The sequence below is a fragment of the Engystomops pustulosus genome, chromosome 1 (genome assembly GCF_040894005.1).
Source record: "Engystomops pustulosus chromosome 1, aEngPut4.maternal, whole genome shotgun sequence".
Taxonomy (NCBI): Eukaryota; Metazoa; Chordata; class Amphibia; order Anura; family Leptodactylidae; genus Engystomops; species Engystomops pustulosus.
Genome location: NC_092411.1, coordinates 58,850,363 through 58,876,001, shown reverse-complemented (window position 1 = coordinate 58,876,001; position 25,639 = coordinate 58,850,363). Strand labels below are relative to the sequence as shown.

Genomic DNA, 25,639 nt, shown 5'->3' with positions numbered 1-25,639 from the left:
TTAACCAATTATAATGTATATTTGCACACAACACATATTTTAGATATGGGGATGAGGTGTCATAATGGTATTACTATCAGTGACCAGAAACAAACTCACAGCAATGGGTGCAAAGGGGAGAAGATAAAACTAGTTATCTTACTGTACACAGTTTCCCTAGTCTGTTCATATGTATTATCCAATCCAAACAGCCACAAATTGTTTCATCTTAAGAAATTAGTTTTTAGCTACATCGGTAACACCCTAACATAAATGGGCAGTAGAAAGCAATTGTCGCCATGTAGCTGTGCAACTAATGCAAAAGCTAATTTGTATAAATCAATTTCTTATTATGCATTATGCAAGGTTATTTATTTTTTAAGAGAAGATTTAAAGAAGCATTTGCCGCGGCTTTTACTGGCATACAAGTAAAAGTCACAATTCCTGGTACTCAGGAATTTCTTGTGGGATGATTTGTAAGCTAGTAAGCTTTACTTGATTCCAACTTTCTGTGCCAACTGACTTTCTGGTAGGACATGTCCACTGACCGAGATTGTGCTACTGTATATCATCATATTATTATTAGTGGGGATAGGACTTGTGGGACCCTGCCTGCCTATAAATTAAGGGACTGGATCTCAGTTGTAACAATGTAACCCCCACATACTAGGATCTACAGCCAGCCCCAGTCATAAGAGGAAAGCACCGCTAATATTGACGACACAATACAACCCAAGCGATGGGTTGCTCCACCATCAATAATAAAGTGATAGCATATCCTAGAATAGTCATCAATTTGCAGCCAGATCACTGCCCCCATAGAAGTCTATTGCACACCGTGTTCCACTGCACTGTGCCGGAACCGGGCAGCTATGAAGAAAATGATTTGTACCTCGGCCGCTAAGTTTCCTACGGAGAGGGAAGGGATGAACAGCTCTCACCACTCCTTCATCACTCGGCCTGGGTGCTGGCCCAGGTGAAACATAACGGTCATGTGAGACTTATTCTCAAGTCTATGTAAAAACAATTTACACTTATGAGAGCAAACATTTTTAAATATACTTATTCTGTACACAGACTCAAAGCAGGTCCCATATTATCTATATAGACATATGGCTGCTTCCCAGTGTGCTAGACAAGACCAGCTACCTGGTGATGACAGCCCGGGCACGCTATCAAGTTTCTAGCTTCTGACGTGTATTTACATCACTCAATGACATCTGACAGTAGTGAAAGGGTACACAAAACGGCTTATTGATCAGTACAAAACAATTTGACGGAGTAGATGAGACTGTTTAAGAGGACTGCGGGTGCTAGAAGGTGAAGACATTTTGCGTGCCTCCACACTCACATTAAATGCTACACAACTTCATTAGATGATGCCAGAAGCATTTAGAAGATCACAGATCCCTCTTGATCAGTAGAGCAATGAAGACACATTACCTTCACAGAGATGAAATCAGTGGGATTACATCAAGGAAACTTCAAAACTTGCAAACTAGTTGGTGAGGTACCAAGAAAAAAAATATATCTTCAAAAGTTTCATTAACCAGAATATCATGTGACTCAAACCAAATTGGAATGGGACTGATAAACCATATATAAAGCATTAGGGCTACACATTGCTATGGTACATACATTGGATGACCAAATGTTACTCAATGGCTTTGGTAAGATTTTAAATGGAATTGCGATTATTTAAAGGGAACATGTCCTCTCCATAAAAACACACCAATCCCAAATATTACCTTATTCTGCATGCACATTGTTTCCAAGTGCTGTTTTTCTTCTGTTTATACGTTGCCCCATTCTTCTAAAGTTCTCTTTTATTTCTTCCCTCACATCCATGAGGTAAAGTCAAGGAGGCGGAGAGTTCGACCAAGCAGTCAAGCTCCAGACACCTCGTCATGGCTGCTCTGATAGCCAAGTAGGCCTCTCTCTTCTTTGACCAGTATAACAGGCACACAACGAATGTGTATGACTTTGGAGTAAGAGTAAAAGGAACATGCCAGTGCTGAAGGGCGTAGTTAGCAGAGCATCCGTGAGGAGGTTGAGGGAGATTGAGTGCATGTTTGAACTATCTGAGGGATGTGAGAGAAGTTAAAAAATAAAATTTAAAAGAATGGGGTAACGAATAAAGAGAAGAGGAGCAACAATTGGAAACTAACATTAATTAAACTAACAATTGGATGCTAACATGCATAATAAAGCACTATTTGGGGTGGGTGTTACTTTGTCAGGGTGGAAGATTCCCTATAAAGGGAACTATCAGAAGAATTGCAGATAAGACGAGGGCTTGCTGGCCTTGATTCCACCAGGTATAATGTACAAACACCATAGGGCCGAAGTTGACATAAAATAATTTTAAACTAAATTTTCTCGTAACAAGTGCAGCAAAAGTCCTACAGTATTGTAGGCCAAAAATACCCTAGTTAAATCTCCAAAGGCAGGTACTTTTTAAAAAATAACTTTTATTATTAATTTTAAACTGTAGTGCTTTACCACATAAAACAGAGCAAATACATGTACACAAACTAATGCCTTTCAACGTTTAGTTAAAGATCTCTATTGAGGTTATAAAACCCTAAAGGGAACCTGTCATCTGGGACCTCATTTTCACTAAGGACCTGCTGCAGTAGCAAAAATGCCTGCCTTTTCTGTGTATTTACATTACAATGTAAATGTGTGTGCTTAACTTAGCTTGCACCCTGACAGAATCCTGTTCTGAGTCCCAGGGTTTGTTTTGGTTTAGATGCATTTAAAAAAAAACAACATGTGACTTGTGCAGCTCACTCCTCAGCTCTTAGCCCCCACCTTTGTGCTCCTGTACAGCTCCTTCCTCCTGCTCTTTCACTCTCATAGGGACAGAGATCACAGCGTAGTGAGCTAACAGAAGTGGAGGAAGGAAGAATTGTACAGGAGCACAAAGGTGGGGTCTGAGATCTGAGGAGTGGGCAGCACTGACAAGGAAAGTGTTTTTTTTTATTTTTTAAAGCAAACAAACCAAAACAAACCTGTCAGGGCACACGGTAAGTTAAACACACAATTATATTGTAATGCAAATGCACAGAAAAGGCAGAAGGACATCTTTGCAAACCAGCTGTGATGGGCTTCTGCAACGTGTCTTTAGTGAAAATTAGGTCCCCGGTGACAGGTTCCCTTTAAAAGTTCTATCAGAAAACCAATAAAGGAAACAATGGAACGGTCCTACTGGTGTTACTAAAGGGACGGGTTCCACCTGAAATGTACCAATGTCTCAGTATTGGTAAATACACTCAGTATTTGAGTGTTCCTTGAAAACTCACCGTTAACCACAGCTTAACCGTGCACCGGAAAGAATTTTTAAGGTAATAGAAGGTCTTAAGCCCAGTTCTCATTAGCCTTTGGGCCTCAATTATATTCCATTGAAAAAACAATAATAACATAATATGACACTTCCATTGTTATTGTGTTCACTTTATAATCTGATTTGGGACTGTCTTTACTGTCGTACTTCCAATTTCTTTGGTCTCTGTAATAACTTTTTGAAAATTTATAAGTGGGGAAAAAAAGTTCATTGAAATCATTGCACAGTTTTTAATGGATTTGCTAGACTTCCGTTATAAACATTTCCGCGACAGAAGACAATAAGGGAGGCCCGAACACGGAGTGAACTGGACTTTACATGAACAAAAAGATCTCCCCAGTCGGGAAAGAATTTAATTGACAACAAAAATATTCATGAACGTAGCAAATATTCTGCTAGACTTTTAGTCTTGCATCTACAGTTGATCTTTTTCAAACACTTATTTCTTTTCACATTTACTTTTGTGTTTTGATTTGTCACATCTAAAGACCACATCACTGGAGACAGAATGAAAGTGACAGGGATACATGGGCTGGGGAGAAGCCTGTGCACTTGCTGAAAGCATGCCTGTAGCACTGTGACTACATTACTGGAGACCCGCTCCCACCACTAGCTCTATTCTAGCCATTGCTACATTTACATTAAAGAATTTCTCTGAAAGTCACAGCTGCTTAAAGGTGCTGAATGGAAATAGAAAACATGGCTGCTTTGTTCCAATAATCGGCCATAGGTTGTGCCTGTTCAGAACCATTAAAAAGAAGGGGCTGAGGAGCAAAATGACACACAAACTGTGGATTGGACATGGTACTTACCACTTCTATCTGCACCTTTTCTGAGACACAGCGCTGTGCCGAGAATAGTGACCTCAATGCATCCCAGCGAACACGTGACTCAACTAGTGATCGCCGCCACTAGACCCTGGACAGCACAGAAAGTGACAATTGTCTCCTGTAGGCCTCATGGGCTGTAACCTATGCGAGAACAAGCCTGGGAGGAGGAGAAGGAGGGAGGAGGAGTGAGTGCTCCTCACTCATCCCTTCTACAAAGCTGAGCGTCTGCAGTTTTGTTAACGTCCGCCCGGCTCGGGTCATGGTGTAGTGAGCACACAGTGACCAGGTGCCATAGATCTCTACCTGTCATGTGCATGGGGCCCTAGGGTGCCCCCTTTAAACTCTAACTTTAACTATAAAGCCAGGAATTTCATTGCATCTCCAAGACCGAATACAATTTCTACCCGTGATCTTAAGTTTATCACCTATCCCAGTGATGACTAACCTATGTCACATTTTAGCTGACATGCAGACAGCATCCGGAGGCAGGGTAACTTTCCTGCTGAGATGAAGCGCAGTGCCCTTTAACCCCTGAACAACCAAGCCATTTTCACTCCCCACCTTCAAAAATCCATATTTTTTTTTATTTTTCCATGTAAAGACCTGTGTGAGGGCTTGTTTTCTGAGTAACAAATTGCAATTAACAGTGACTGTATTTAATATGCCATGCCATGTAAAGGGGAACCAGGGAAAAAAATCCAAATGCAGTGAAATTGTTGAAAAAATGCATATGCGCCATTTTCTGGCGGGCTTGGTTTTTTTTACGGCTTTCACTGTGCGCCCCCAAATGACATGTCTCCTTTATTCTTTGGGTCAGTACAATCACGGGAATACAAAATTTATAAAGGTTTTATAATGTTTTTATACAAATTTACGATGAACTAGGCCAAAATGTCAGCGCCCGCAGCTATCGAAGGGTAAACACCCGTGAACGGTTGGTGTTTGCTGCAATATGCAGGAAACACTCAACGGCTATGGAGAGGGCTCTGCCTGTGAGCACTCTCCAAACACCCACAGCCGAGGTGTGGTGTAGTGATACGTTAAGCCTCGGCAAGGAGTTAATAATGGAGTTAAGATAGCCACTGTTCGCGACAAACTCTAAGCAGGATAGTTGTCACACCATCAGATGCTGTCTGCTTGCTGATCTGGTATCACAGCCTGATAGAGTCAGCATTTGGAGGTGTGGCAACTCTACTGCTGAGAGCAAGGTGCGGATGGTGGGCATCCCACCTCCATTAGCCAATGAAGCCACACAAACTAACTTTATTGTGGACTTGCACCTAGACAGAACACTAGACTTTGTCCCACAATTGCCCCAGACAGCAGAACCAAGGTCCATTCCAGTGACTACAGGGGGGAATAGGAGTGTCACCTCAGCCATGTGTGCTCCTTATACCCCTGCCATCTTAGAGCAACTACTAAAATCTCACCCTGCTGCCAGTGTATCCACAACTGTTACTGGTGGAAGAGAAGACCCCATCAGAGACAGTAATTCCTGCAAAGACCTCACTGTGTTGCCACTGTACCCCAACACAATCACCCCAGCAATTATGGGAACAGTCTCTACTAATAAATACAGTACCTATAAAAAGATAACTTTTTGTTATTTGAGCTACAAATATCACAATATCACATTTTGAATTTAGCTTGAAGTGACAGACCACTCAAGTTATTCTTTCCTGTAGGCCATACTATAACTTCATCCTGAAGTTACAAAAATCTTGCTCTTTAAAAGTGTTGTTCCTTTTTTTTTTTGAATGAGTGACTACTTTTTAATATAAAACATTTGCTGTGAAACATGGAAGTTAATTTCTACTTCTGCTAAATTTCACCTGTTGACTATTTTGCTAGGACGACAGTTCTTGGTTTTCATACAAACTACTAATTTGTGGAGAGGTTTGATCAAACTGTCACATGCAGAAACCCCTGATGTATACTCACACTTGGGATAAAAATGTTCAGCATTCCAGACATAAAAAAATATTTTAAAAAATTAAAAAAAATAAAATAAAAATGTAATATAAATATGATATAAAAATATATATATACAAATATATCAGATAACCTAATGATTTTAATACAGATTTCTACTAGTTAAAACAAAATTCCTGAGTGATGTTATAAAAACGAATTGAAAAAAAATAAAAGCATTTGTCAAAAAAAAAAAGTCTAGAATAGAATGACTTTGACAAGAAAATGATTAAGCTAGCTTCAGGGAAGCTCCTGGTCACTTGGCTGCCATTTTTCCGCTATACGGTGACATTATGGGAGGTAAATCATTGGTGTGGCGAGCTTAGGTAAATTCCACAGAGGCTGGGCAAACAAAAAAACAAAAATAAAATATTAAAACCTCCCCATCACTTCCACATTGCTGCACAGGATGCTGAGGGCAAGCTACTTCTCATCCTTCAAATGACTGCAAGCGTGAAAAGGTTTGCACTAAATCCAAGGAGAATAGCTTGTTAATCGGAGATGGCGTGTACCATATAACAAGAGCCCATGATCTGACAGATTTTAGCAACAGATTACTGACATTTTAAATGTTCTCAGAATGAAATCACTAACATTAACACCTCCGCGCTAATCGATGGATGTCAGCAGCATTCTGGAAGATGTGCCGGAGCCGCGGCTACTTCATACAAACAATCAATTATAGATTTCACAAGAAAAAAAAATGATACATGGATCAGGTTTTGTCAACTGTAAAAGAGCTCTGACATTACCTGAAGAAAGAAGTTCATTTGTGGCAACACAAAAAATGGCAAATTCAGATGCTCAAGAATACATCTAAATGGCGCAATACACGCTTAATGCACTACAGGGAGCAAGACAATAGTTAAAGGGTTAAAAACTACACTAGAAAAAATGGGAAAGGAAATGAAGCTACTTCCCAATATCTGAAGTGACGGCTTACATTCCAAAAAGAAAAAAAAAAAAAAAGAAAAAATAATCAGAAAAAACAGTTTGGGTAGATGAAGCCCAATTGATATTTAGACTGACACCTTCAATCGAGAGAAGATGTCTAAGCATTCACACTACATGGTTGGCTGTCTGGTAGAAATCGGTGGATCTGTAGACCAATTATCTGTAACGTACGGCAAGATTTAGGCACTATTTATATGTGTACATACAGATCCTTCATACAAAGTTAGGCAATAGCTTTAGGTTATAGTGTAAACTCAGCCTAAAGTATTTACACCCTTTGTGTCTCTTAAAAAAAACTTTACAGTACAGTTAACAATTGGGCATTGGAAATTTCTTTTTTGACAGGACAAGGTGATGCCTCGACCCGTGAATACCAAAAAGAGATAACCACTGCAGAGTAACGCGTCCCTATACTGAAACGTGAAATAAATACCAATAATAGTACACAGGACCACATCAACAAAATCACAATACATAAAACAGTAGAATACAATCCTCAATCTTTATTTCCACAAGGCAACCAAAAAAGACAAAACAATTTAAAATCATCACCTAAAATACACAACAACAAACACACAAAAGTGGTGGTGGTCAATGAATCACAAGTCCACCTCAATAGGTATAAAAGTAAATATAGAGAGCACAATATATGTATATGTGTATTTACCAGAACCCAATGGTAAATTTTGCCCAAATAGAAAGGAGGGCGTTACATGTATAGGTGCCTACCAATTATACACAGGGCTCTCGAGACCACCACCGCAGCACCCCGACGTACATTTCGCGTCACTTCCTCAAGGTGATGCCTCGACCCTAACCAGTGGTCAAAGTCCTTGCCAAAATTTATTCCAATTTATCTTTTATTCATTTGAACAAATTTCACAAGGTCTACACATCTGCAATGGTGGTATTAGACTACCATTGTAAAAAAAAAAAAAAAAATTTCAAAGGATAGATTAGTGTGTCTTTGTATGAGTAGCACCATAGCCTGCACTACTCCATACAACAAAAATAAGTTATACTGATGCATAACCAACCTGAGGGAAGCCAAATGGATATAGTTCTGATTTCTATAAAGATAATGCCCATGAATAAGTTTGATGCCTGGAGATTTCCCAGAATTTACAGCAAACAGATACTGCAGTTTGAAGACTGAAAGTAGCCACTACATTCCCATAAGGATCATCTTTTTTAATCAGAAAAGGCCTTGGAAAAATTCTAGTAAAGTGAAATCACAGATATTAGTTGTAAGGGCTGGTGCTTACCTGCTGCCTTATTCATGAGTGGCCATGGCATGGTCTTTTGAAGTCTGTTTTGTTCAATCTCTACATGTCAGACATTCTTTATTTCCCCTAACAATCAGGGTGTATTAAAATAACCGTACACTGATAATGCCACCAACATGACAAATTGCAGGCCAGGAGTCAGATACCAGAGGGCTGAAGAGCCAGGCCCATTTGCAAGTAAATGATATTGTGTGGACCTGGCATGCCCACTGCATGACAAACTGAAGCAATTTCAGTGTTGTCGAAGGAACCTGGTTAGATTCCTCTGATGGTAGCTTGGTGTAGTCTACTGTATTGTGCAGACTCCCAAGATCTGAATCATCGGGGTCTTGAAAGGTCTGCATCTGACAAGCCACAAATAATTACGGCACACTTTCTGTTGTACTCCATTATTTTGCACCTCTTATCAGTAGGCTTTGGGCACTTGTGAACAAGCAGGGTCTCTTCTGTTTTGACCACAGCAGCAACAAAACATTGCTCTTTTCCTGATATCATAAATAAAAGCAGGCCCCGCAGACAGTATTATTTTATCAGGTGCACACTCCGTACTTGAACAAAAGAGGAAGAAGCAAGATCTAAAAATTGAACCCTGTGAATTTTCATCACGGAAAAATTAAAAGGCAGAGTTCATGGTCTCTTTTAGGCCTATAGTAAAGCCCTGAAATTACTGCAAAAAACTCATTTGAAAGATGGTGCACAAAACTTTTTTCAGAATCCAGCAATCATCTGAAATATTCACTGCAAACATATTTAATTTTAACTTTGGAGACGTATCGGCTGGAACTTGTGCACAAGGTAGGTACAGCCACATTACTTCCCTACATATAGAATGGAGGTAGTGTTACTGCTTTTCTCCCCCAGTCTTTAGGTTTAATGTTAAACTATGGCCCAAGCTGTAACCTTATGGGAAGAGAATTTATGAATATATCTGCTCCAGGACTATGAAGTCTTTTTCCCAGGTAGTTTTTTTTTTGCCCAATTCTTGCACACATTAAACTTTTTGACAGAAGAGGCGGGCAACATTTCGATAAATCTGATCTGATACATCTGATAAATCTAGAAATAACAAGTGGAAGAATGCCTTGTAACCATTTCAATGGTTTTTGTATTGTTAAGTTCAGTGATAGTGTTTGTTGTATAAGCCATCTGGTCTATTCACACACTAGTCCACACACATTCGTATATGTTCAATCACACAACAAAGCATTATACATGCCATAAATAGGACAACAAGAAGTAGTAAGATACACAAAATAACTTGGCAAAGCGGCGATCAAGGGTTGCTTCCCTGAAACGCTCTAGGATTTTCCCTGTGCTGCTATGCTGGCACTTGAAGGGGTATTCTAGGAATCAGCATAATTCATATTCAAATGTGTACTTAAAATATAAGATAATATGTAATTAGTTATTTCAAATTTTGCGCCCTTTATCAGAAAAATGCTGTGGACATAGACTGTAATGGAGAATTAAAATGCTACTGGCCCTTTATCAGTCCGTTGATTTGCTCTGCGTGGACCAGACATAGGATAGAAGATGGCCGCTGGTCACATGTCCACATCACATGTCCTGAACCTGCCTGGCTGTAGTCGGTTGGTTGCAGTGCATCGAGTATGGCCAGTGTTGCGGTGAGGCGTCATCTCAGTGAGGTAATGTGTAGTGATGGCAGTTACACATCATTACTATGGTACCAGAGCAGAACAGTCTGTTACTTCTCTGGGAGCAGAGCATAAGAGGTAGGAGGAGTTACTGAGAACTATAGGATCATGGGACATGTAGTTTCCAGGGGCAGCCATCTTGGTGATAACGCTGCATACATTAGAGAGGCCATAAAATTTTGTGAATCATACAATCAAACTATTTAAGAGCCATTTTGTGACTAACGACATTAAGTTTTGTTATGTTCATTTATTTATATCATCATGGGTTTTTGTATCAGACGTTCATATTGGAATACCCCTTTAAGGTTCATGGGTCTGTTGAATGCACAATGTGTTTTGGACAAAATTTGGTGAAGCTATCGCAAATCATATTTAAAATGATTTGCTCATGTCTAGTTGGCGCTCGACTTTTTCCCTAAACAAGCTCTTCTCTACCTTGTCAGCGTTGTGGCACAATGATATAGTGTTTACACCCCTCAATTTACACCCCTACATCATCCATGTGCTCTTCGAGAGTCTATCCTAACGTTAAAACCATAAATTCTGTGAGTTTATGGATGTTTTCTGGCAAAGTTTGATGAAAACATTTTGGCACACAATGCCCCATTTCAGTCCTAGCCCCTTCCTGAAAAAAATCACTCCCTATTTTTAACTTACCCAGGTTCCTTTTTTAAATTGCCATGGTCGACTTAAACACCTAAACACTGGTGGTTCATCAACACCCTCCATGAAGTCCAAGGCCTATCATGAAGACATCTTAATCATTTAGCGCTCTCCTTTACCCCAGTGTGCAATCCCCATAACACACAGTAAGAGCTGTAAAAACAAAGCTTTTTATCCTTTGCACTGCATTTGGATTTTTTTTCCAGCTTTCTCGTACATTACTTGAAATATAAAATTGTTCCATTATAAAGTATAAGTTGCCATGCAGAAACCAAGCCCTCATACAGTTGTGTAAATAGAAAGATAAAAAACTCACGTTTTTTGAAATGTGGGAAGTAATGAACAGGAAGAAAAAACTGGAAAGGGTCTGCAGTGTTCAGGGAGAAGCATAACATTTACCTCACATACTAAGCTGCCCCATATAACCGGTTTTAGAATGAATGTAAGTAATTGTATTCCTCCCAGACGTGTCTCCTTCTGTATCCAGGGCCATAGAGGTGTACAGGCTGAATACCCTTGGATCGCTCATTAGGAGATAAATGCAAGCTAAACAGATGACCAATGTTATTTGCAAAATGAATTCTTTTCTGTTGAGACAACTGGGTCAGGGGTCAACACCCCCTTTAATTCAAGCTAACAAGAAGACATGTTAATGTTCGTGATTAAGCAAGTGGACTTGGGACAGATATTGACACACTGTGATCCTCCACCGCTCCATGGCTGACCTTGCTTTTGCTAAAGCTCTAGGCGGACACCTTTTCAATGGCAGTTAATGAGTACAGGCACAAGCTACATTAGAGATCAGCAATTTTCAACATTCACCATGCTTTGTTTAATCTTCCATTAGATTTCTCCCCTTCCTTCCAGCTATTTTTACATCCTCCTGGCAGCAATTTGTTTTACTCTCCAGCACGTCTTCTGCTCATCAAGTTGACTTTAAAATAGTGCATTGTAGAAAAGGGGAATCGAACGGTAATTGCAAAATGCGTCTGCATTTACCCAAATCCACGAGGGGAATTGAGTAAGGCAAGTGATCTGGCTGACATTGTGCCAAAAAGTTTTTTAAATCTCAGTGGAAAGTTGGGAAAAAAAAAAAAAAGGGTGGGGGTTAATCAGTAAGACTAATATTTTGGCAGAAAGAATTTGCGCGAAGTAAACCAGACAAAAGATAGCACTGAAGTGGGTCCCCGGCTTCAGATGACCCCTAGTCACCGACGGACCTCTTTGCCCATTGTGACTCTGGGTGAAGTTCTCTGGATGCTTTACTTTAGTCTGAGGCCAGAGACAAAAAAAAAAAATTGGCTGGAGATAAAATATAGCCGTTCCGACTTCGACTTAAGAATAAACCTACATAACCTATCTTGTGCGTAATCCGGGGGCTGTCTGTATACATATTTTATAACCTATGCATTTGGAATTTTTTTTTCTGCCATATAGTTAATTTTACTTTTTATATTTATAAAAAAAAAAATCAGCAACAGAAATACGAACACAAAAGTAGAATACCCAAAAAGCATGAAAGGAACTTTAAAGGGTCATACAGTTAATTAGGCAAACCCTTCCGACCCTATAGTTTGTGAGAAATCATTATGTGAGACAATATCTAAGGACAGAGCAGTCAGACAGCAGAAATAGGAACCACCACAAACAACTTATCATTGGGTAACTAAGAAAAAACAAAGTGTTCAATCCGGTAAACCCCCTAAAATATGCCTACTAAAAGGCAAGTTAGGGTGACTGTAAACACAATTTTATTGTAAAGGAAAGTGTCCTCATTGGTAATTATGGCCCAGCAGACAGGCTAGCCTTTGGGGATGTTATTATAGGCTCTACTGAAATTGTGCTGAAGTGCAGCTGATGGTCAATGTGATGACATATAGAAACATACATGCACACAGTAGAGTCACCTGCCAGGTTATGCCTAGTCCATCAGTGTCTCTCATTTCCTCCTAGTTTTATCTTGAATAATTAATAAAATCTCCGGAAGGCCCCACTTCAAAGACTGAATAGGGTCTCTGGCTCTGTAGGGGGTAGCTATCAACCAACACCTCCTTAGTCCTGGCAACTCCTAGAGCCCTCCTATTGTTGTGTGAAGGAGTCTATCTGCACCCAATGTGTCCACTCCTTGTGTCCACTTATTCCCTGGGAGATATTTTACCACTTAAGGAAGGAGAAATAATTAAATGCGGGTATCGATCTCCATTGACCAGCACAAAGTAACTAACTCACCGATTGCTGATACTTGTAGTCCTACATGCATATACAGTTTAGCAGAGAACAAATACATATCTATTGTGTGTATTGTTTGTCTAGTATGCCCTTTAGGCAATTAAATATAAAATTTAACCCATACTGTTCTTTTATCTTGATCTAAGAACTCCCACGTCAGTGTTTCAGTTATGCACATGCTACCCTGGGGTTGGCTTCTAACCCCATATAATCTCGTTACAGACCAGGCTTATATGAAACAAGAATCTGTTGGCGGCCAACTATTCTGATTAGGTTCTTTATCACTGAGGCTAGTAAAAGGAGTTTTTCAGCCATTCAGGGGTTTAAATGTCTATCGTATCCCAAACTTGGGAAAATTAAAGCCAAGTGACATTACTTAAATGAAATAGACTATTATTTATATTTATAAAAAACATCTTAAAACAGCAAACAGTATGAAGCAGACAGTAAGTTACCTCTGAAAAATACCTGAATGGTATGCAATGATACCTGAATAGGTGCAATGATTACATAGAGTAACTGATCCTACGGATCTCTTAAGCAGCCAAACACAGGAGAGAGTGACCGGCATCATAAATGAAAAGGACTAATGGTACATGTATGTATAAGAAAAAGATCCAATACTCAACCCTAAAGTTTGATCTATGAAAAGGGAAACTCACCTATATCACTGGTAATAGCACTCGGGTATCAAGGGTAACACTGTCCCCGACGTGCGTTTCGGCTATAACTAGCCTTCGTCTAGGGGTAGCGCTAACCGGGTGCACAGACTGGATATAGGAAAATTCAGCCAATGGAATAGTGACATACCGGTCACATGATTCCGATGTCTAATGTGTACCCCTCCCTCTCACTCCGATAAAGGCAGCTGGTTGTGCAATGCTACTGCCCAGGAACGGAAATATACAAAGTATCCAAGCGACAAAGTACCTTGTATCCGTTAGAGAGCATGCGCAATTCATCATGCAAGCCAATCAGGGCTAATACAAGACGAAATGCGCTTCTACGCAAGATCAGATATAGAAAGAATGTATCCAAGCAACACAAGATGCCTGGTCGCCACTTGTGCACATGCGCAAAACACTGCAACATCTATCTATACATAATGTACATATATATATATACACATCTATCTCTATTTGTATATATCTACATCTCTATATCTATCTATTTATCTATACACACACATACACGTTTTAGCAAGTTATTTTTAATTGGACACTAAAGATCTAAATGAGAAAAAATGCGCCTTACAGTTTGCCGTGAGACTCCTCAAAGAGTTCGTAGAGGTTTCATGTACAGATAATCATATAATAAAAAGTGCTAGTTGTGTGACTACAATAAAAGATAATCCTCTACTATTTGTGTGTTAAAATGTATATATATATGTATATATATATTTATATTGAGAGGAGGATTATATTCTTATATTCAAGTTATTCACATTTTAACACACAAATAGTAGAGGATTATCTACACACACACATACACATTTTAGCAAGTTATTTTTAATTGGACACTATAAAAAAAAAATCCATAAAAATAACAGTCCCAATATTGAGCACCCATCACACTTTAAATGTAATAGGCAGACACGCTAAAAGTGATTAGAATTGCTAATGGCATATTATATGTTATGCATGACCTTTGTATATTAAATGGCTGTCACCTTGACCTGTAAAACCAATGGATGGCGATTGGTTCAATAGAAATCAAATGAGAACTAATGTATTCAGGGCTGGGAGGTATCTCAATCACAAGCAGAAATCAGAGCAGGATTTATAATTCTGCTATTGACACTGGAGGTAAATGATAACCAGCGCTCGCTGGTGTCACTGTGATGCTGAATTGAATGGTCGATGGCAGGGAGGGCTCATATGTAAAGGTCATGTATGGGCAAATCATGGACAACTGTTGCATGTATTACAGAAGAATGAAGCGATGGGACTACCAACAGATGTGATCCAGAGCAGTCAGATTCATCACAAAGGTCACAAGTGTCTTAAAGGGAGCCCTTTTTGTTTTTGAGTTAGTTTTTTTTCACTTTCTGCATTCAAAAAGTCAATTGTTTTTTCATTATATTACAGGCTTCCTTTATACAGTTTTCAACATGTGGCTAAATAAAATATCGGGAAAGGGAGGTGTCACGTGTCTAAGGCAAGTTTTTAGACCCAAAAAGTGTATAGTTTATGTTCCTAAATGAATCAAGTCTTGGTGCAAAATAAAGCAAATATGACGCATTCACAGGATGTGCACCATGTGACCACCAAACATTGAGCTATTATGGACATACAACTTTTTGGACACCTACAAACAAGAAAAAACCAATTAGAGGATCCATTAAAATTTTTTGTATCTATTATTTTTTGATTAACATAACTATTACTTTAATTGCCTTGTTAACACTTTCACTACGTAATTGATAATATTGACCAATGCCGATATAAGCAGAAACAGAACTAACACCTAAAGGAAACTGTATTACCAAGTTTCCTAGCTACCATATTCAATATTACATTACATGTACAAGGAAGCTGGAAAAAAATTGCAGAGTGGGGGGGGGGACTAGACTTGGTGGCAGAGAAGGGGCCAAACTAGACCTGGAGGGAAGAGGGGGGGGGGGACTAGACCTGGGGGCTTGCCCTGTGAGGAGGGGGGAACTAGACCTGGGAGTAAATGGGGTCTCGACCTGGGTAAGGAATTGTACGAGAATGTTTTCATCCCGCCGCCTCATGAATACGCCAAACCGCTTCCAGCTTGGTCCGGCGTTTCTAGTGTACATCGCAGCAGTGTCTGCTAGCATTATGTTTAAGCACTAGGTGCTGCTTACTTTAGTAAGTAGCTTTTAGTGACATTTTTACAGGTGAAAGGTCCTCTTTAAGCTCAGTTGTCGATCACGTGCAGACAACCCATGAAGGAGAAGTATTCTTGTATAATCAGCATGGCAAAACAGAAGTCAGGCTCTGCCACAGAAATAACTTTTTCTTGCTGTAAACAGCTGGGAGAAGTGACAAATACTATGATGAGAGCGCCTGTCTTCCGAGTGAACACACTAATGCCTTAGAACTTGTTGAATTATTTTCAATACATTACACTTGCAGCAAGGACAAGTGTAACTGGTTTTCCACCTGTCTGGTCGGGTGAGCCCACAGCTTCTCAGTCACTTCCTCGGAGCGCAAGGTCTCCTCCGAGAACAAAACCCCCCCAAATACAGAGAGTCCCTTTACCATGACATAAAGTCACTGGCTGTGGATAATATATACAGGCGGTCCCCTACTTAAGAACACCCGACTTACAGATGACCCCTAGTTACAAACGGACCTCTGTATATTGGTAATTTACTGTACTTTAGCCCTAGGCTACAATAATCAGCTATAACAGTTATCACAGGCCTCTGTAGTGAAGCTTTAGTGTTAATCCTGGTTCTCATGAAAATCCAATTGTCACAGAGACCAAAAATTTTTTTGCCTGGGGTTACAATTATAAAATATACAGTTCCGACTTACATACAAATTCAACTGAAGAACAAACATGCAGAACCTATCTTGTACGTAACCCGGGGACTGTCTGTAGTAAGTATAAAATGCAAGAATGTAACCAAAACACTCATGGGTTATGTTTCTACTAACGGCTTGACAGTTCTCCGAACTATGGAAGGGCGCTAGGGCCAAAAACTAACAAGGTATGAGGCGTGTTCCCCTTTGAGCACTCTTTTACATTTTATCTAAACACATAAACATTTTTGGTAACCTTAAAAATGCTGCACTTTTCTTTGCAAAAATGTTGGTAGATTCCCTTTAAAAGTTCTGTTCTCTTCATGACTTTACAAGTCCGTGTTTCTGGGAGAAGTTTAGAAAATGAAACCTGAACTGGTTAGTATAGTCAGCATAGGCTCTCATAGATATGGGAGGCCATTTTCTTGTGATTGAGAAGGAAGCCTGGTACAAAAAGAGACACAACCACAGGCAAAGCTTCTATTACTGCTTTAACCCCTTCCTCATTCCGACTTTTTTTTTTTTTTTTTTAATAGCAAAATGCAGCAGGACAATGTTTTAATGCAAGGAGTCATTGACACTTTGTTGTTCTATCAGTACACAGATGTAATGGTCAACTGTAAGTTGGCAAAGGTGTCTGGATTGTTAATCCTTGTTCCCTAAAAAAACCCCCCAAATTTTGAAAATCCAATTGTTAAAGGGCACCTACCACCACAAATCTACCTATAAAGGTAGATTGATCCACCTACCACCCAATGGGACGTGAGGATAGCCCTTTTAAGGGCTAATCCTCACGTCCCTGCACTTTTTTGATAACTTTAATTTGATATTTATTCAAATTTACTTATGCGGCTACCGGGGCGTGGAGTAGCCGCATATGAGATTACACGAGGCGGCTACTCCACGCCCCGGTAGCCACTTTACCCCTCCTACTCACCCATCTTCGGCGCGCAGCTCCGCGTAGCTGCGCGCCCTCGTCCGGCGATCCCTTAAAAGGGCTATCCTCACGTCCCATTGATCCACCTACCACCCAATCTACCTTTATAGGTAGATTTGTGGTGGTAGGTTCCCTTTAAAGAAACTCTCTGTAGTTACAATTACAATATATTATACCAGTTTCCCCTTACATACAAAATAAGAACAAACCTACAGAACCTATCTTGTAGGTAACTCAGGGACCGCCTGTAATGGATTCTAAACGCAGAAAATAAATCATGTATAATTAAAATATTAACCGCAGCTTTTAAGCAGTCAGTGCACCCCTCCCATTATGTGTCATAATAAAAGGCCCCCCAAGTCTAACATCTTTACCCACCCAACCCTGGAGAATAAAAAGCATTTAAGTGTCGTGCAACCCAAAATATATTGATAACCAATCCCACAAAAGACAAGCCCTCATTCAGAAAAATTAAATGTGAGGGTTCCCGGAATACTGTAGAACAGAGACTATTTTTTATTTTGCAGAAGATTCCCTGAAATGCAATAATATAAAAACTAAAAAAAAAAAAAATTTTTTTTTTCTCTCCACAGGAATGGTAATAAATATCCGATTGTGAGGGGATCTTTGTGACAGCTTACAGGATGGCCAATCCATGAAACACAAAGGACAGACCAAAACAAACAAACCACTGGCATTAGAAAGGAACTAGGTCCAAAGTAACAGATTGACAATAAATGTTGCGTCACATGTAACCACCGCACTATATGGATAGGGTCACAGATAAATTGAATGTATGTGGGGAAGGACTCTTGTAGGACACCATAAAAACATGTTAAACAATGAAGTATAGCCTCATAGCTAGAACTGCATACAGACTTCCTGAAGTTACGCTTCTATGTATTAGAAACTTTGTTCACACAAAAACTGAACTTATGTGTTAGAAAACCTCCAGGGGCCTCTGACAAATGCTAGTATAGGTCTCTTAGGCAAGTACCTCTGTGTCGTGAACACAGTAGACTACACTTTCTGGTTTATAATTAAATTTTTGTTGCTATAATACACAAAAAAACACGTTATACTATTAAACATCTTTATCTAGAGCCCTTATCAGTTGTAAGGGGACTTCTAAATTAACTGTTATAGCCATAATGGCTACCGGTAACGGGATGAGAGCAGACACTAAGACACACCAGTCTCGTTAAATCTATTAACGCGCAGACGCATATATAACAGACAGAAAATGATCTGCATAGGGACGTGAAAAGGTGATAAAATACTGCAATGCTATAGGCCAACTTGAATATACCAAAACCTCTCCTTTAAGACATTCTCCCAAAATGTTGATGAACTATGCACCGTTTCTTCCAGAGGCCTTGTTCTCATATAAACAGAATGTTTACACTAATTGTCCTTGTGTTCTGTATAAGTCACAACATGGCCTTCAAACAGAGAAGCTACAGAAAAGACAAGGTAAACAATAGCGAGGACAAAATAATTTCTAAACAGTTCACACAATATGATGTTTGAATCATGACATGGCTTCTGAGTGGAGAACATGACCCCCGGTTGGTCAAGATGGCATCTGTAGAGAAATACACTCACCGGCCACTTTATTAGGTACACCTGTCCAACTGCTTGTTAACACTTAATTTCTAATCAGCCAATCACATGGCGGCAACTCAGTGCATTTAGGCATGTAGACATGGTCAAGACAATCTCCTGCAGTTCAAACCGAGCATCAGTATGGGGAAGAAAGGTGATTTGAGTGCCTTTGAACGTGGCATGGTTGTTGGTGCCAGAAGGGCTGGTCTGAGTATTTCAGAAACTGCTGATCTACTGGGATTTTCACGCACAACCATCTCTAGGGTTTACAGAGAATGGTCCGAAAAAGAAAAAACATCCAGTGAGCGGCAGTTCTGTGGGCGGAAATGCCTTGTTGAAGCCAGAGGAGAATGGGCAGACTGGTTCGAGCTGATAGAAAGGCAACAGTGACTCAAATCGCCACCCGTTACAACCAAGGTAGGCAGAAGAGCATCTCTGAACGCACAGTACGTCGAACTTTGAGGCAGATGGGCTACAGCAGCAGAAGACCACACCGGGTGCCACTCCTTTCAGCTAAGAACAGGAAACTGAGGCCACAATTTGCACAAGCTCATCGAAATTGGATAGTAGAAGATTGGAAAAACGTTGCCTGGTCTGATGAGTCTCAATTTCTGCTGCGACATTCGGATGGTAGGGTCAGAATTTGGCGTCAACAACATGAAAGCATGGATCCATCCTGCCTTGTATCAACGGTTCAGGCTGGTGGTGGTGGTGTCATGGTGTGGGGAATATTTTCTTGGCACTCTTTGGGCCCCTTGGTACCAATTGAGCCTCGTTGCAACGCCACAGCCTACCTGATTATTATTGCTGACCATGTCCATCCCTTTATGACCACAATGTACCCAACATCTGATGGCTACTTTCAGCAGGATAATGCGCCATGTCATAAAGCTGGAATCATCTCAGACTGGTTTCTTGAACATGACAATGAGGTCACTGTACTCAAATGGCCTCTACAGTCACCAGATCTCAATCCAATAGAGCATCTTTGGGATGTGGTGGAACGGGAAATTCGCATCATGGATGTGCAGCAGACAAATCTGCTGCAACTGTGTGATGCCATCATGTCAATGTGGACCAAAATCTCTGAGGAATGCTTCCAGCACCTTGTTGAATCTATGCCACGAAGAATTGAGGCAGTTCTGAAGGCAAAAGAGGGTCCAACCCGTTACTAGCATGGTGTACCTAATAAAGTGGCCGGTGAGTGTATATCTCTCACAATGCCATAAACTTCCCTTGCCTAGAGTGCTTCCTCATTAGCATATGGATTACAATGGGGATTAATATTGGAAGTGAAATAAAGGACAGAAATAATTTTGGTGAAGAAGCACTGAAATAATCAAAATTTCTATGTGACTACACCACCTCCATGCCATGTGGGTGCGGAGAGGACGTGAAGGGGCTAAACCACCAGGGGTGTGGGCCAGCAGGGGGCATGCCTGTGCACTTTCCAAAAACCTGCAAACATTCAGCATTTTGTCTGCCCATGCAGCACGGCCGGCAGATACATGATGTGTACAACGTAGCTTTTTTATACAAGGGCAGAAGAGTGCCAGCGTTTGATACATCTTATTTGAAAATGGCTCCACGGAGGGGCTAAAACATTCGATATCTCTCAGTGCATTTTTGTGCACATTATAATGCTTGGTAGACTGGGTCTTCCCTGTCTTTCCGCTTATTATTACTGATGATCTTTCAATAGACCCTCACCAGACAGCTACTTCCAGATACCTTCAGTGCCACACCCACGGAGCCCACTACCATTCTATGCGTTACTGAAGCAAAGCTACTTGATGGATGAGGGACCAACTGACTGCTGGTATCCCCACAATTATAAGAACGGGACTCCCAGCAATCCCGAAAACGTGGCTCCTGTTCTCATTAATGAGTGGAGCGACAGGATGCGCATGCGTCATGCTGCTTCATTCAATAGTACCGGAGAGTCAGAATTTGCCGAGCACAGCAATGTTCGACCGCTCTCGATGTATTGAATAGAGCAACACAATGGTTATTGTTAATCTGGTATGGTTGGACCTGGTTTCTTTCTTATGAATTGGTTTGTATGCTCTGTTCTTGCATATGTCGTATGTTATGGTAGCGGATAACGATGTGGCGATGTGAGATCAGGTCTCTGAGAGCAGAATGTTCTGATATCTCTAGAACTCTCCAACATGTTAGGTTGATCTATAAAAAAAAAAGTCCCGTTCATGTGATATGTCACATGATGTGACCAAGGACAAACTCTCATCCACTGGAAGTAAGCAATGAAGCTTCCTGTAGAATGACAGCAAGCAGAGATCTAGAACACCATGAGGAATTGATACAGAAAGTATATAATTGACAGTTATATCGTTTTAATATATACAAATCATAACATTAATTTGCTGAAACTGGAAACCCCCTTTAACCACACATAGAGAAACAAGACTGTATGATAGTAATAATCCCTAATCTTTCCCACACAAAAAAAAATCCATTTAATGCGTTTGACCTTTTATGTTTAGATTGGTGGAGTATATTGTGTGTCCTTCAGTGTGAACATTAAACAGAACAAGTCACATTGTACAGAACATGCATTCCTAGCTGTACAAATACTACATAAAATACTGTGAATGAGACAGTGGTCACAGAAGAGTGTGAGGAGGCTGAAACTTTGTGGGTTGAGATTCAAAGCCAAAAGAGATTTGAGAAAATTATTTTATGTGTAATTTATAGACCCCCAATATCTCTGAGAAAACAGAGGGTCACCTTCGTAAACAGATGGAACGGGCTGCACAGGAGGGGACATTAGTGATCATGGGAGACTTAAATTTTCCAAATATACCATATATACTCAAGTATATGCCGACCCGAGTATAAGCCGAGACCCCTAATTTTAACACCAAAAACTGTGAAAACCTATTGACTCGGGTTTAAGCCTCCAGTATATAGCCAGCCCTCTGTAGTATACAGCCAGCCTGCCCCCATGTATTATACAGCCAGCCCCTAGTAGTATATAGCGTCCCAGCCCCCATGTACTATACAGCCCGCCAGCCAGTCCCATGTACTATACAGCCCGCAAGCCAGCCCCCATGTAGAATACAGCCCGCCAGCCCCCATGTAGAATACAGCCCGCCAGCCCCCATGTAGAATACAGCCCGCCAGCCCCCATGTAGAATACAGCCCGCCAGCCCTCATGTAGTATACAGCCCGCCAGCCCCCATGTAGTATACAGCCCGCCAGCCAGCCCCTTGTACTATACAGCCCGCCAGCCAGCCCATTGTACTATACAGCCCGCCAGCCAGCCCATTGTACTATACAGCCCGCCAGCCAGCCCATTGTACTATACAGCCCGCCAGCCAGCCCATTGTACTATACAGCCCGCCAGCCAGCCCATTGTACTATACAGCCCGCCAGCCAGCCCATTGTACTATACAGCCCGCCAGCCAGCCCCTTGTACTATACAGCCCGCCAGCCAGCCCCTTGTACTATACAGCCCGCCAGCCAGCCCCTTGTACTATACAGCCTGCTAGCCAGCCCCTTGTACTATACAGCCCGCCAGCCAGCCCCATGTACTGTACAGCCCGCCAGCCAGCCCCATGTACTATACAGCCCGCCAGCCAGCCCCATGTACTATACAGCCCGCCAGCCAGTCCCATGTACTATACAGCCCGCCAGCCAGTCCCATGTACTATACAGCCCGCCAGCCAGTCCCATGTACTATACAGCCCGCCAGCCAGTCCCATGTACTATACAGCCCGCCAGCCAGTCCCATGTACTATACAGCCCGCCAGCCAGTCCCATGTACTATACAGCCCGCCAGCCAGTCCCATGTACTATACAGCCCGCCAGCCAGCCCCCATGTAGTATACAGCCCGCCAGCCAGCCCCCATGTAGTATACAGCCAGCCAGCCCCCATGTAGTATACAGCCAGCCAGCCCCCATGTAGTATACAGCCAGCCAGCCCCCATGTAGTATACAGCCAGCCAGCCCCCATGTAGTATACAGCCAGCCAGCCCCCATGTAGTATACAGCCAGCCAGCCCCCATGTAGTATACAGCCCGCCAGCCAGCCCCCATGTAGTATACAGCCCGCCAGCCAGCCCCCATGTAGTATACAGCCCGCCAGCCAGCCCCCATGTAGTATACAGCCAGCCCCCATGTAGTATACAGCCAGCTAGCCCCCATGTAGTATACAGCCAGCCAGCCCCCATGTAGTATACAGCCAGCCAGCCCCCATGTAGTATACAGCCAGCCAGCCCCCATGTAGTATACAGCCAGCCAGCCCCCATGTAGTATACAGCCAGCCAGCCCCCATGTAGTATACAGCCAGACCTCACATAAAAAAAACAAACTGGGCGCGTCTCTGCCGGCTAATACAGCAAGGAGAAGAAAGAAGAGGAGCCACGCTGAGGATCGGGATTCGCACCGGGCATCGGGGACGTTTGAAGGTTAAGTGTGCAATTTTATTTTTTTTAGTGACTCATGTATAATCCGAGGTGAGTTTTTTTAGCACATTTATTGTGCTGAAAAACTCATCTTATACACGAGTATATACGGTAAATTGGGGTCAGGGCTCGTATTCACTAACCTGATCTAATTCTATGAAGAGGTGCCTGGACTCCTGGCTTGTTTGATTTATCTTAGAGCTTAAGCTGAACCTGTGGCGTTTTTGCAACTTTTTATTACTTTTAACCATGTTTTGCTAGGAGAGGAAAAAAGGCACACATCTATTTGCAAATATGCAAAAGAAGTCGCAAACATAAAAGAGAGAAATGCTTAAGATAAATGACCACCATCATCTGCAGGCAGCATGTTATAGAGCAGTAGAAGCTGACCAGATACTTAGCTTGATGTGAAAATGTTTGGTAGACTACTCTTAGGCCGAGTTCATTTGTGGAGTTTACATTATGTTAATGCATAATTTCACTCCCATTTTAATGCATAATTTCACTCCCAACCTTCAAAAATCTATAACTTTTTTAATAACTTTTTAAATTTTCCATGTACAGAGTTGTGTTGTGGCTTATTTTCTGCGTAACAAATTACACTTCAAAATGGTGGTATTTAATATTCCATGTTGTGTACCGGGAAAAAAAAATCCAAATGCAGTGAAATTGGTGAAAACGGATTTCACTGTACGCCCCAAATGACATGTCTGCTGTATTCTTTGGGTTGGTACGATTACGGGGATACCAAATTTGTATAGATCCAAATTTGGATTTTGCCATCTTCTGGCGCTAATAACTTTTTTATACTTTGGTATACAGAGCTTTGGGTTGTGTCATTTTTTGCAACTTTTGATAACTGAAGGGCTGTCAGACCTTTTGATCACTTTTTATAGAATTTTTATATTTTTTATATTTTCGACTTTGGGCGCTATTTTCAGTTTAGGGGCTAAACGCAGTTGAAAACCGTTATTACATTTCGGGCATTTTCAGAGGCGGTGATACCTAATGTGTTTATGGCAGTATATACAGATTTTCCTCCTCCCTCATTACAGTGTGCCGATTGCTGACGGTGATCGCCGGAAAAACACCTGCGATATGCAGCAAAGACTTACCGCCTATGGAGAGGGCTCAGCCCGTGAGCCCTCTCCATGTACCCGCACCCGGCATGTAATGTAGTATTATGTCACATGTTGGTAAGGGATTAAAATACATTTCAGATATAATGATTTCCTTCTGCTCTATAACATGCTGCTTACAGATGGGATTTGTATGCTTAGCTCTTGTACAGTCATTTACTATACAACACATTGGCAGCAGTTTCTATGGATTGGAGGACGTGATATATTTCGCTAAACATTTGGTAATTTCCCTTAAAAACACTCAGTGCCGCAGTGTAGGGTCATTATAAGAGGCTGAGATATGTTATCCACCTTCTATGCCCTATGGCCTGGTCTGTCTCAGCAGAGTGAAGCGAGAGGAAAAGAAAAGAAGAAGTTCATCCAGATCATCCTGACATCATGAGCAAAAGTTCCATTTCTATTTCACTGGATTTCTGCATAGAAAAGTGTGAATAATACACTATAGAGCAGAACACCGCAGCGTATGGGCTCCACCACAGCAGAAGGCCTGCGGCTTACAGACCACTCATGAAGGGGATTGTCATATGGATATAAGAAAAAGGTGGAATACTAGAGCTGCAACTAGCGCCCATTATTATTTCCATCACTAATGTGATCACAACGGAAAACTAACGGATCTGGTCCATTGATTTCTATGGCCCCATAATGGCTTCTGTTAGTGTCCATCTGCACCACTTCCATTAGGTGCAGATCCATTAGAAGAACTTGAGAGGTCAGCAAGGTCACAGGTCAGAAATATGCAACACTGTTTACTTTTCAACTTTACAGGTTTTTTTTTTCTTAACCCCAGAATCCCAGACAAGTGCTGTAACAGTTCCATCAGGCTGGAGTCCCTACTGTTCTGTACACAAGTGATAACTCTGACCCGGCTGCCCACTGTGACCTCTGCTGATGGTCTCTGTATACTTTACTTTAGTCCCAGGCTGCAATGATCAGCTCTAAGGTGTCTGTATTTAAGCTTTATTGATAATTCTTGTTTCCATGACAACCCAAAATTGTGGAAACTGTAAAAGGGACAAAAAAAAGTCGCAGGAAATTCCTGTATGTGGACATTGACTGACAGAATGTGGAGTACAGATAAGCGGCAGAACTACAATATAATATAAAGGGGTTCTCTTC

The 25,639-nt window shown here is 41.2% G+C and overlaps 1 protein-coding gene across 2 annotated transcripts in view; it reads right to left on the bottom strand.

The window, feature by feature from the left end:
* The window catches only part of SNX24 (sorting nexin 24), a 74,488-nt gene that overhangs the window by 48,061 nt on the left and 788 nt on the right, over positions 1-25,639 (bottom strand). The window lies entirely within an intron of this gene.